Here is a 12,532-nt window from a genome sequence, read left to right as displayed (position 1 = left end):
CAAAGCACTCATCCTCTTTCAGTTCCTCCATCCGGTTACCGGCTTCCTCGTTTTCCCTGAGAGGAAGTTCCACGGTGGCTGGCTTCTCCTTCTTCCCTAGCCCAGGACCCCCTGGGAGGGTAGAGAAGAGGGACGTGGCTCTGTGATGGGAGCAGATGGGGGAGGTTTCTAGGCTCTCCATCTTCGGGAGCATGGGCCTTGGGATGGGAGCATGGAGGCCAATGACCAAAATGGGGACAGCAAAGGACCTGGGCTGGAAACAGGAGAGATGGTGCCGCTGACTTTTGTGAAACACTGCTTCCTCCGAAGTTGTTCCCCGAGAGTGTGCGGCAGAGGAAGCTGACTGCTGACAGCAGCAGCTGTGGAGGCGGCAGGAGCTGGAGGGGTGGCATTATCACCCTGCGGGGCGGGAAGGGGGATGGTGTCTCCTGCCTGTTCTGGAATCTGTCTCTCACCACCCATCCCCCCGCCCAACACCCTCGGGCTCAAAACCCAGGAGGAGAGAGAGGGACAGACACCCCAGGAAGATGCACACACACTGCCTCTCACACTCCTGCTCACATGCACACCCCCACACAGACATGCACATGAGCGCAGACACACACACACACACACACACAAACTCTCGCAGGTCTCTCTTTCTCTGTCCCCGTAAGCATTGCACCACTGCTCTCTGGTCCAGCCAAAGTTGGAGTATTTCTGGAATGAGCAGTCTACTCCATGAGGATAAATCATTCTAAGCCATCCTTCGGCGCCTTTGAAGAAACTCGGGAGACAGAGCCTGCCCTCGGTGGGGTGGCCGGGAGGACAGCCTGGGAGCTGGCGATTGGTGTGTCACCGGCTGGGGCGGCGAGCTGTTTCCAGCGCTTTTGTCTGGTGCTGGGAGCAGGCTCAGCAGTGCGAGGGACAATCGGAGCCACTCAGGCGCGCTGCGGCGTTGTGTCCTGCTTTCCCTGTGGCCAGACCGGACTGCCGGAGCCCCCAGGCAGGACCGAGATGTTGTCTTGCTAACCTGAGCGCAGAAGCTCGGGTTGCTTTTACCAGCAAATGTTTCTGAGAGCAGTGGCAGCAGCCTTGGTCCCCTGGCCGGAGAAACACTAGCAGGGACTCAAGCCCTGGTCCTTCATCATCCCAAGGAAGCCCCCAGCCCCTTTCTGAGACCTGGCAGCTGGGCTTGCCTGTGACCCTGGGTCTGCCCCCAGGCTGGGGCTAGGGGCCTGAGCGCTAGCGCTGGGGGTGAGGAGCAGGTGCGTGGCTGCTCGCCTGGGCTTGCTGCCGGGCTCATGGTGCTGGCTTCGCCAGGATTGCTTCTCCTGCCTATGCCGTGTTTGGCTCTTGGGCGTCCACGGCTGAGCTGCTAGTGGTGAGTACTTGGACAGATGTCCCTTTTCATGTTCACCGGCCATGCCCACATGAGTCACAGTGGCTAGCTCTGCAGCTTTATTTTCAGAGACTAGACATGAATTTGCCTCACCTCATGCCAGCTGGGTGGGGTGGAAAATCTAGGGAGCAGGGCCAACCCAGGGTAAGGAGGTGATGCACCTGGGGCCGCAAGTGTTTTTCAAAGGACTAAGGGAACCCTGGAAGGAGAAGTCTGTCTCACGGATTCCCTCTCCTGGTTGGGTACAGATGTGTCTAAGGGTGTGTGGAGGAATGGCCACCCCCAAAAGCCTGCTCCTCACAGGTGTTTCAGGCTTTGGGGCCAACTTGTGCTCTTGCTGCCCAACCCCTGCTGGTTGAAGGGCTGAGTGAGGTTCCCCTCTTCTTTTCTGCCCCGTGGCTCATTGTCTCCTCCCACCGTGACACCGCCACCCTGGGGCCAGGGGAGAGGGCCCTTCAGTTCTTCCCCTTGCTCCCTGGACGCTGGGCTGCTGAGGGCTAGGTCGCTGCCGGCACTACCAGCACTGAGCACTGGGACGGGGGCAGGTCTCCACCTCGAATGTGCCAAATGAGACACGGCGAGGCTGGGGAGATGCAGGGGCTTGGGGCCCAGGGGCTCTCCGTTAGAGCTCCGTTCCCTGTCTACCCCTCTAAAGTGTGGTTCTTGCTGGTTATGGATATGTTTTCAGCGTGGACCGCCTCTGGGAATAAGGAGGTCTGGGAGGCCACCGCATGCTGCATGAAGTCATATTTCTTATATTCCTACATAGGCCCTCAGCTGTCTCTTTGGACTCCACAGTCAAATGCCCACTTTCTAGCATTCCACATGTGTCAGTGGTCATGTTTTCTGCTCCCTTGGGATTGCACAGTCTTTGCTTATATCTGCATGAGTTTCACACAGTGAATGTGTTCGGACATGATGACTTCTGAGGTCCCTTTGGGGAACTTCTCCAACTTTCTGGAGATCGTGGGGGGATGACTCTGTACCCCATGTCCCATTATACCCCAATCCTTTGGGGCCTGTCTGAAATCCAAGGCATAGCTGGAGAACTGTGATTCTGACTCATTTGAGAATTCTGATCTTATGATTCCCAAATCATGGCATGTGGCGGGGGCAGCAGTGTGTGGTTAGGGTGGGTTTTCTCAATGGTGGTGCCATTGACTTTTGGGGCTGGATAATTCTTGATGGGGTGGGGGGACAGTCTTATGCCTTTTAAGATGTTTAGCAGCATCCCCTTGGGTTCTACCCACCAGGAGCACCCTCATTTGTGACAACCAAAAATATCTCCAGACATTATCAAATGTTGCCCCAGGGACAAAATTATACCCATTGAGAATTGCTGGTTCAGGTTAATGCTGCTCCTGATATGCTCTCTCCTTTGGCCTCATGGGTGTGGGTCCAGTGTGGCCAAGTGAAGTGTAGCCATCTCTGGCCTGGGAATGCAGACACCTGGGCTCTGGGCTTGGAGTGATCTTGCTTACATTCCCACCCAATCTGGCCTGAGAATCACTTCTAGCCCTCCCCTGTCTCCACCAACTTCCAGATCTTCCTAGTGGAAACATTGTGGTGAGGCTCACAGGGGCCTGGGTAGGGCCTTCCCTTTGTGGGGGATGAAGTCTGGGAAAGAAAATCCCATTGCAGGGTATCACCATTTCTTCCTGACATTTGCCCAAAAGCCAAAAGTGGCGTGGAAGCCAGGATGGGTTCAGTCCCCAGGGCAAGTATGAATGCACACACACGGGCACATGTATACGCACACGCACTTGCTTGCAGCTTTCTGGATCCTGTACTGAATGAATGATGTGGAGGCGAGCCCTGCCTTGGGAAACTTGCAGAGTGAGGTGGACATCCTATTATGTACCAATAAAAAAATAAACCAATTGAAAGGATTCTGTGCCTTGTTTGGATTGTTTCATCCTTCTAGGCAAATTATTTCTGAGGAAGAACAGACAAGGGGAGAAGAAAGCTCTTGAGTTTCTTGTTTATCAGAGTCTCTGTGGGGTCATGGTGGTCTTGCTCTTTATCAATCCGGGAGGACTTCCTGAAGGAGGAGATATTTCAGAACCTATAATGTGGGTGGGAGACAGCATGGTGTGTGCGTGTGTGTGTGTGTGTGTGAAAAACCCTTGGACCTTTTTGCTGACAGTGACTTTGGGGGGCAGGTAGAGAAGTTGGCTAAGGAGTGTCCTTCCTTCCTCCTTGAGTAACCAAGGTGCCAGCCCTTTTTCTCTATGCCTCCCATATACTCTGCTGAAACTTGTCTTCAGCTGGAAGGTAGACTCTCTCGCCCCCAGCACAGAGGAGGGACTTACAGAAAGCCCCATGTTGCAGAGAAATTATGGCCAAATTCTAATTTGTGGATAGAGCAGAGAAGTGCTTCAGGTGGCACCAACCAGCAAATCATCGCCTAATGTGCCTGCTGGGCTTTGAAATGCCTCGTGTGATCCATTTGCAGCAGATTATGTCTCCTAATGATGCTTGATTCTGGTGGGTAGGTTTACAGGCTCCAAACGAATGGCATCGACACTGCAGGGGTGCGGGGTGGCTGCACGTGCCGCCTGGCATCTCTAGTCACCCCAGATGAGCCACAGCTCATCGTCCTTGTGCCTGAGTCTCCACGCTCTCCACCCAACTACATGGACTGTTTTCCCCAGCAACTCTCTGGGAGCCTTTGACCTTCCATTTTCCTGGCCCCATCTCCCTCAGCGAGCCAGTTTTCTCTGAAAAGCTTGATGGGCCTCGGATAAGGGGAGAGAAATCTGATTATATGGGGAGTTTGGGGGCAATAAAGACCTCTGTGACCTGCAGCTTTTGAACCTATAGTGTTGTGGTCATGCTCTGAGCTTTGCGGTGTCGTGGTCCTAAGATAGAGCTGGGTACTCACCTACTATTCTGTTGTTCTGAGCTGGCTGGTCTTAGAGGAACACAAGGCTCGCGGGCAGAGCCAGGCCTGGCTGTGTGACATTTCCAGGAGTTCCATGAAACTCATTCACTGTAGAACAGGGACAGAGAAGTCACTCAGAAGGACAGAGGCCCTTGTTGCTCCCACAGAGGGCACACGCATATGTATGCGAGACGCGGCACAAACCAGGACACCCGCCTGGGGTCTTGGTGGGCCATTTCAGGGTCAGCTTACAGGGGAAAGTCACGGTGCAGCTCGGCACGTGGGACCCTTCTCCATACCAGTGAGGCCTGGCAACATGAGCAGCAGCCCTAACACAGCCCCCTCTGGCCCACCCGCTGCCTCTGCGTGGCCGCTGCAAAACACTGGGAAACGGCAGGGCTCTGAGCCTGGGAACTGGATGCGCAGTCACGAGAAGCTTCTGAGAGGGTCACAGATTCCCAGCCAGTCCCCCGAGTAGTGGCCAGACTCTGTCAGACTCTGTCAGAACGTGTGCTGTGTGCTGGTCAGAGGCAAAAAAGATTTTTTCCCCATGGGGAGCAAGGAGAGAGAGATGTGGAGGGGGCATGCGGAAGGGGCTTCTGCCCATGCCATCCGTGCCAGTGAGCAACAGGAACGCTGCTGGCCAGCCCCAGGCTGGGAGTGACGCTGAAAGCTTAAGCAGATGTGATTCCTCCTGAGGAACGAGACTGAGGGCAGAGCCCACCTCTCTGGGAGCAGGAGGCTACATTCATCAGGGCGTCCATTTCTTTATCCAACTTTTGTGCAGCGTTTGCCAGCCCTGCACCAGGTGACCCCATCTCTGGCTTCCCGGAGCTCACAGCCAAGGGCAGGCTGGAGGCTGACTGAGACGTGGTGGCCCGCACACAGCTGTGGGAGCCCACTTGAGGTCCAGATTAATTAGGTTTTTGGCTCTTCTCCCAGCAGAGCTTTCCAGGCCACACCCCAAGGCTTTTAGGGAGATAACTGAGATGCGGGGTCAAGTCCCAGCTAGATGCGGTGGAGCTGTTCCCAAACTGCCAAGGGGCTTGTTAATCTCTGCCCCCCAGGGCTGGCAGAAGTTTCCTCGGTGCCCCTTGATTCTCTGCTCTCAGTTAATTGCTCTTCACAATCTGTTTGCTCCCTGCCTGCCTTTCTTCCCCCTGCTGTGGTCTGCCTGTCCAGCTTTGGGACCATCCCTTCCACCCCACTTGCCCATTCGGACCCTCCTGTGGGACCCACGTGGCTGCTGTTTCTGTAGGGCCTACCTGAACACACGGAGGATAGAGAGGGGGCGTGTTAGATTTTAACTGTGTCTGGTGTTTTTCCTCTCCTTCAGCTCACCTTCACGTTCTCCTGTTCCACGGGGGGGAAGGGCTCCGGGAAAGGGGCTGTTAGTACCTGGTTCTACCATTAAAGCCCCGAGGCTTGTCCCTTACATAGAAAATAAAGGGGTGTTCTAGATAGCACAGGGGTCCTCATCGTTTGGTCCTCAGACCAGCAGCAGCAGCAGCACCTGAGTGCTTGGTAGGAACGCAGATGCTCAGGCCTCCCCCCAGACCACTGAGTCAGAAAGGTGGGGTTGGGGACCAGGAATCTGTGTTGGCCATGCCCTCCAGGTGATGCTGAGGCAGTTCACGTTTGAGGACCCAACAGTTCCGGAGCACTGGGCCCTTCTCCAACTGCAGTTCTATCGCTGAGCTCATCATTTCCCACCTTGCAATAACTAGTGACTTGCAAAAATCCCGTAGCCACATTCTGGAGCACGGCCAGTCATCCTGAGGGTGTCCTTAAATTCTCAAAATTACGAAAAAACAAAAACAAAAACAAAAAACAAACCCAAATCAAATCGAAACAAAGCCCACTATTCATACCCTACCTTTTTTTCCAGAAAGGGCTTAAGGTGGTTTCCATCCCAGTGTCTTTAGGGAGGAGCCCGCAGAGGTGAGCCGTAGTCTAGGGAACAATAACAGGGTGTCTGCAGTGTGGGCCACCGCCCTGAGAACGGCCACCGCGGGCTGCCCCCTTGCAGGATGCCCCGCCCGGATCCTTTCCTATGCGCCCCCCCGCACGGCGGGGCACACAGGCCTGCCCCAGTGACTTCAATAACGCCTCTCTCCCCGGAGGAGCAGAATGCCCTAACATCTCTCTCCTGCTGCTGGCATTTAGCCCGTTGCCAAATTAATTCAAGCAATACTAATAACCAGTTTGCCGGTGAGAAGACCTCTTGCAGACCCCTAAATTCTCCTCGCCGGGGTGCTGATAACAGCTTAGGAATCCTGTCTGGCCACCTGCAGTCATTCACAAAACAGCACGGGAAAGGTCTGGCGCTACACTGGATTCTGTGATGAAACCAAAAGAAATAGAACCTTTGTCCCCTCCCTCTGTGAACCATCGGTCTAGCAGGGGGGCCATGCCGCCGTCCACAGCGTTTAACACGGGCTTCCTCCCTCCCCCTGCAGGCCTTTCCCCTGGCCCAAAGCCTCTCTTCTTCCTTGGTGCAGACAGATGGCATCAGTTTCCTGGAGGTCCTCAAACCCCCGCTGGTGGGGCTCCATCGGGTCACGCTCAGCATCCCACTTTGCAGTGGTTCTGTGAGCGGCCGGGCCCCAGCTGAGACCTTTCCCGGCCTTTCTCTGGTCTCCAAGGAGCCTGCAAGAAATGCAGCCTGAGAAAACAGCCTCCCTTCCCTCCCCCCACTGCTCTGTTCTCCCTGCCCACTCCCCCCAGCTCCCCCAGGCTCCCCCAGGCCTGCAGCTCCTGCCCTCCCACACTCATGTTTTATGCAGAAACATCCCCATTCTCATGGAAAGTGCAGCAAAGTTGGGGAAGGAATTCCAAATCTCTTTTGAAGAGGGCAGAGCGAATGCAGGGTTATGGGGGTTAACCTCGGCTGAGAGTGTTTTCCTGGCTGAGTGGATGCCCCTATGTGTGTGTGTGTGTGTGTGTGTGTCCCTTGTGTCCCTTCTGTCCACCGTTTGCAGGGGAGGGGTGGGGCGGGGAGTGGGGGAGAGGACCGACACACACAGACACCCACTTTGTCCGGAGTCAGCCTCACCTCCCAGTGCCCCATCCGGCCTCTCCTTCTGCTTTCTGGGGAGCACCAGGAGAGTCTTATTTTGGATGTAAATATTCTCAGAAATTTGGGAGGCACGGGCAAAAGAGATGGTATGTTTTTTCAAAGAATAGAAAATGAACATACATATAAAACTTTCTTTTGCTGATTTACACAAAATCGGATGCTCCTTTGTTTTGAACATCAAAATGGTTGTAGATAATTGATTTTTTTAAAAAAATAAAATTAGCTTGTTGGGTATGTCAAATTCCTACAGTCTATCCTTGCTAATAATTCTAAGTTTCCTGTGGTAAAAGCACCCGCCCTTTCAGAAGCCTGGCATCTCTTCTCTTATGATCGTTTTTTTTAAGAAGTAGTAAAACCTTGAACAGAAGACTCCATCCACAATACACTTAGAACAAGACAAAGGACAGTATTATGTTTTCTGGACTTGCTGCTGGGAGGAACAGAAAAGCACTTATTTTCAGGAAGGGAATTGTGGAAAGAAAGAAGAGGGAGACCTTCCAATCTCACTGGACACAATTTGCTCCACAGAACTTTCTCTAAGCAGCCTGATTCTCTGAGCCCTCACCTTGAGTCATTCTTGATTTTTCCAGCACTGCATTTTTATGGTCTTCCCAGAGTCCTGAAAACTGAAGATTCGCCTAGATTGAGATAAGCAGCTCTCCTTTTTCACCTGTTTATTTATCTCTTGATCTGCACCATGTTTTTCCAAGTATGGCTCCATGTCTGTCACATGCAGTAAGAGAGTTGGGGGCAGATTGGAGCATGTTGGGGGGTTTGCTTGGGACCCCCCCAGCTTTCCCTAGACCCAGGCCTCCCAGTGATGCCCACTGTCTGCAGCACCGGGCAGCTGAGGCATGTTTTCGTGGCTCAGTCGGGTGCTGTGGTCATTCTCTTCCCACCTGCCCACGGATCTGCCTCTGAATCTTGGACCCAGGGCTTTCACAACAGTTTGAGCTGCTGAGGACAAAATTTTTCCCATACTTGATTCAAGCAATTTATTTCACTTTCCTCTGTACTTATAAGTGGAAATGCATTTGGATTCCCAGGAACAATTGATTTTTCTGGAGGTCATTTAGAAAGGAATGTCAAACAAGGTGCATCATTATATCCAGATGAAAAGATTGGTGTAGTTCATTTAACATAAAATCTTACTGCATAATTTTTAGAAACGGTTTGGAAACATAAAAACACTCCATCCTCAACACTTTATTCATTCTGAAAAAGTTTTAGAATCCAGAAATATATTTGAAATGATCTGTTTCAAAGAAGTCCTTGGGACCAAACGGGGGGGGGGATTATTTTTTTCCCCTTACGTGTTTCTTCTAGGCCTTCACATTTTCAGTCTTGTCCCTGGGGAATCTCCTGTGTTGAGCAAATTTAGAATGAAGTCTCCCTTCCTTGTTCCTCCTCTGCAGCTTCCTTTGTCATTATTTTTAAAGAAAAACATTTAGGATGCCTTCAGAATTCTACCATGGTTTTTGGGCCCCAAGTGTGCTTGGTTGGAGCGGGGGAACCCAAGAGTGTCAGAGAGGGAAAGAGCAAAGAGATGAAGACGGGCCCAAACCGTCTTTATGTCCATCCACAGATGGACATAAAGAGACATGGACAAGGGGCGCCTGGGTGGCTCAATCGGTTAAGTGTCTGCCTTCAGCTCAGGTCATGATCTCAGGGTCCTGGGATTGAGCCCCACATCCGGGCTCCCTGCTCAGCGGGGAGCCTGCTTCTCCCTCTCCCACTGCCTCTGCCCCTCCCCCCACTCGTGCTCTCTCTTCCTCTCTCTCTCTCTCTCAAACAAATAAATAAGATCTTAAACAATAATAAAGAGACATGGACAGATTGGTAGTCCCACCTGACAAGTGATAAAGAGGACTTTAGTGGCAAACCCAGACACCCTCCGAACAATGAGCCTGTCCCCTGGCCACGACGGGGGGGGGCGGGGGGAGGCTCTCCAAGCACTTTGCCGGGCATCTTCCTTCGCTGTGGGTGTGGGGAGGTTGGGCAGGCAGACCAGAGAGGAGCGCCCCCTCTGAGCCCTTGGACCAACATTTGTAGCTTCCGATACCTGGAGGATGACCCTATGTGAATGAATCTATGGGGGCCACTTAGGGGGAGGCAGCCAATGAGAAGGGAGGGGGGAAGGTTAGTTGGAGAATTACAGGCAAACCGTCTGAAGCAGAGCACTGCAGGATGGTAAGGGTGGCTTCTATCTGCCCTGCCAGCCATTTATTGATTTACCCCTCTTCATAGCAGGACCGCTTAGGAGGCTGCTGAGTTAATGTCTTTCTAGGGCCAAACCCTGAGGGTGACCTGCCCTTGCTTCTTTGTCCTCCTTTCTCTTTTCCCTTCATGTACCACGTTCCCGCCACCCCCTCCCCTTCTTCACAGGGCGGTAATGGGATTCGGAATCATAATAGCCACCAGTTATTGAGCAGTTACTAGATGCTGGGCTGAGATGAACTGCCTGAGTCTTAGGTTCTTTTTGGTCAGCTTGAGTACTTCCAACATTTAAGGGTAAGTGAGGGCTATGGGCCCCCTTCACACCTCACTACCAGGTTGCCAGAAAAGGCAGTCTCAGGCCACATCCTATCTCTCCATGTTGATTAGTGAACCAGCACAAAACAGTCGTACAACCTGTTCTGGAAGTTTGAGGAAGTGCCCGCTCTCTGTTCTTTTCAGTGGGCCAGCAGCACCTCGCCTGAAAGGTTCCCCTGAGACACATGTCACAGGATTTGGCTAACCATCTGGTGTGTGTGGGGGGGTCTGAACCTTGGGGGGGATGCTAACCAAGTTGGGGTTTTTCACCCCAAAGAAAAGCTCATAGGGAGGGGGGCCTGAAGAATGACTCAAATGACTATTTTTAACACTAGGATGATTTATCTTTTCCTTTTAACTTTGAGATATAATAAAATAAATACAGAAAACCACAACATAGGTGTCTTAGTAATGGGCCTGTGCCTCACACCACTGCCCAGGTGCAGAAAAAGAACACTGGCAACCACTCCAGAAGCTTCTCTGCATTCCAATCTCAGTCTCCCCGACAAGGCAGCTTGACTACATGTGTGTCTTTATGGTTTGTTTTTGTTTCCATGATGATTTATTATACGAAAGAGGTAGGGCCTCAGCTTCCTGAACCCAGAACAACCCATAATTCATTGAACCTACAACAGGAAAGATTAAAGTGAGACTGCATAAAGAATTTAGAATACTAGAAATCAGTGACAATGAGCTAGAAAGAGAAAGAAAATCCATGCGGTGACTGAGATGTGGTTCTGGTCGGGGATGGGGAAATAGAGATCACCCCAGTCCTGGGGCTGCCCTCAAAGGGTTAGGTGGGCTGATCAGCAGGACATTGGGAGGCTCTGTGGTGGGAGAGACGGAGACAGGTGGCACTTCAGCCCACAGCACCCTGACTGGCTGGTCTCAGAGGTCACCTGGTGTCTTCTGTGACCAGAGGCCTGCTCTTCCTCCTGAAGCCTCTAATCCTGCCATAGCCCATCCGAGAGAGTGACTCTTGAAAGAAGGAATGACCAGCTGCGGGACAGGCCTGGGATCTGAGCCCACCCCATTCCTGGGTGACCAGGGCAGCCGAACAAACACACTCTGGCTCCAGGCCCAAGGGACACCAGGCAAGGTGCCTGGAGGAAATGGGGCAGTGGAATAAGAGGCAAGTGAATGGCCTCCCTGCTTTCCCTCCATTCAGTGTGTGGTTTCCATGGGGCCCCAAGTGTGTTTACAGGCAGCAGACCTGAGTGGGGGGAGCACAGGGGATTGGGGCTGCAAGCCTCAGGGACAAGAAAAGGAGAACTAGGGGGGCGGGCAGAGATGGTGGGGGCACTTGAAAAACCAAATGAAAAGTTGGCTGTCGAATGCTTTTTGCCAACCATAGTCAATTCTTAATTATCCCCGTAATGGGAGGGAGCAGTGGTAAGAATGATTCAAAGCAGCAAATAATCCCAAACCATTTAAGCTACATGATTTTTAAAAGAGAGAGAGGAGATTTCCCTTCCTAATGATGTCTGGCTCAGGCTGATGTTAAATGAGAGAAGTATTAACAGCGAGCTCCCCAGGGATCAAGGCTAGAAGCGGTCTTATTTAACATGTTTATAAATTATTTAGAGTTCACATTTCATGATTTTGTGAACGGGTGCAGGGAGGGGGCTGTAAGTCCTCCCAGAAGCCAGAGAAAACCCTCTTCCAGGGATTATGCACTCATTGGAGGGAATCCCCAAAGTGGGAAATGAAGAAGAGATGGGAGGTGCTAGGCTAACCAGGCCAATCTCACAGGAGGGCACTGGTCAAGAGGGATACCTTTCCCACCCCACCCCTACTCCCCCCACCCCTGCCAAGCCCATGGTTACAAAAAGAGAAGTGTGAGTCTCTGCTCTAGAACATGGAATGGCTCCCAGCTTCTCCCTGAATTAAATGCACCTAAGGTCTTCCATAGCATGGTCCCAACCTCCTCTCCCATCATTCCAGCCATGCTCCCGACGTTAGGAAAAACAGCCTGCAGGGCCTGGTGACTTGCCACAGTCACGTGGCTAAATACAAAGCACTTGGAATTGTACCCAGAACTCTGACTCAGAGTCTTTCCATCCATCCACATCACACTGCATCCTGGCTGACTCCCAAAGCCGCACCTCAGTTCCTGCCTCTTCTCCTCTATCTGCTGTCAGGATTCTGTTGATCTCCAGCGCCACCTCTTCTGAGGAGCTGTCCCTGCTCCAAAAGTGCTCTCTCTCTCTCTCCCTCTGCTCAGAAAACCAGTGGCTGATGTGCCTGTCTTATGGCTCATGTCAAGCTTTACCTATGTGACAGCCTTGGTGTTCTTGTCTCATTCCACCCAGACACCCTGGAATTTCTTGCTTAGTCTGCCCTCCCTGCGGAACCCGCGGAACCCTGCCTTGCCATCTGCATGCACTGTCCAGGGGTTACTTGAGTAAAGAGAATGGGAACCTCCCCTGGAATGGGTGTAGCAAGTTAGAGCTGACTGTCATAGGGCAGGCCTGCTCTCCAAAACATGGTGCCATGATTTCCTGATAGAGCCCTCGCCTGTCGGTTTTCACAAGAAGCCAACCAATACCGCCTGACTACACATGAGCTCGGGCTGAGGTGAAGGCCTCCTTTTGTTGCACATGGAGCCGTTCCCATGACTGTATGTCTCCCAAAGTTTGGTGCCCGGTCCCCTGCC

The 12,532-nt window shown here is 52.5% G+C and overlaps 1 protein-coding gene across 3 annotated transcripts in view; it reads left to right on the top strand.

Moving 5' to 3' along the window:
* SEMA5B (semaphorin 5B) overlaps positions 1–12,532 on the top strand; it is a 117,804-nt gene that overhangs the window by 34,455 nt on the left and 70,817 nt on the right. The window contains exon 1 of one of the 3 annotated variants that reach the window (XM_032406689.1): positions 626–1,363. The exons of the other annotated variants lie outside the window; for them this stretch is intronic. The gene's annotated coding sequence lies outside the window, so the exon portion shown is untranslated. Of the gene's footprint in view, positions 1–625; positions 1,364–12,532 lie in introns of those variants that run through there. 3 annotated transcript variants of the gene reach the window in all.

This window comes from Phoca vitulina, unplaced genomic scaffold, assembly GCF_004348235.1.
Source record: "Phoca vitulina isolate PV1807 unplaced genomic scaffold, GSC_HSeal_1.0 scaffold8, whole genome shotgun sequence".
Classification (NCBI taxonomy): Eukaryota; Metazoa; Chordata; class Mammalia; order Carnivora; family Phocidae; genus Phoca; species Phoca vitulina.
Note: the sequence above shows the minus strand (reverse complement) of the source record. Positions and strands in the feature narration are given on the sequence as shown.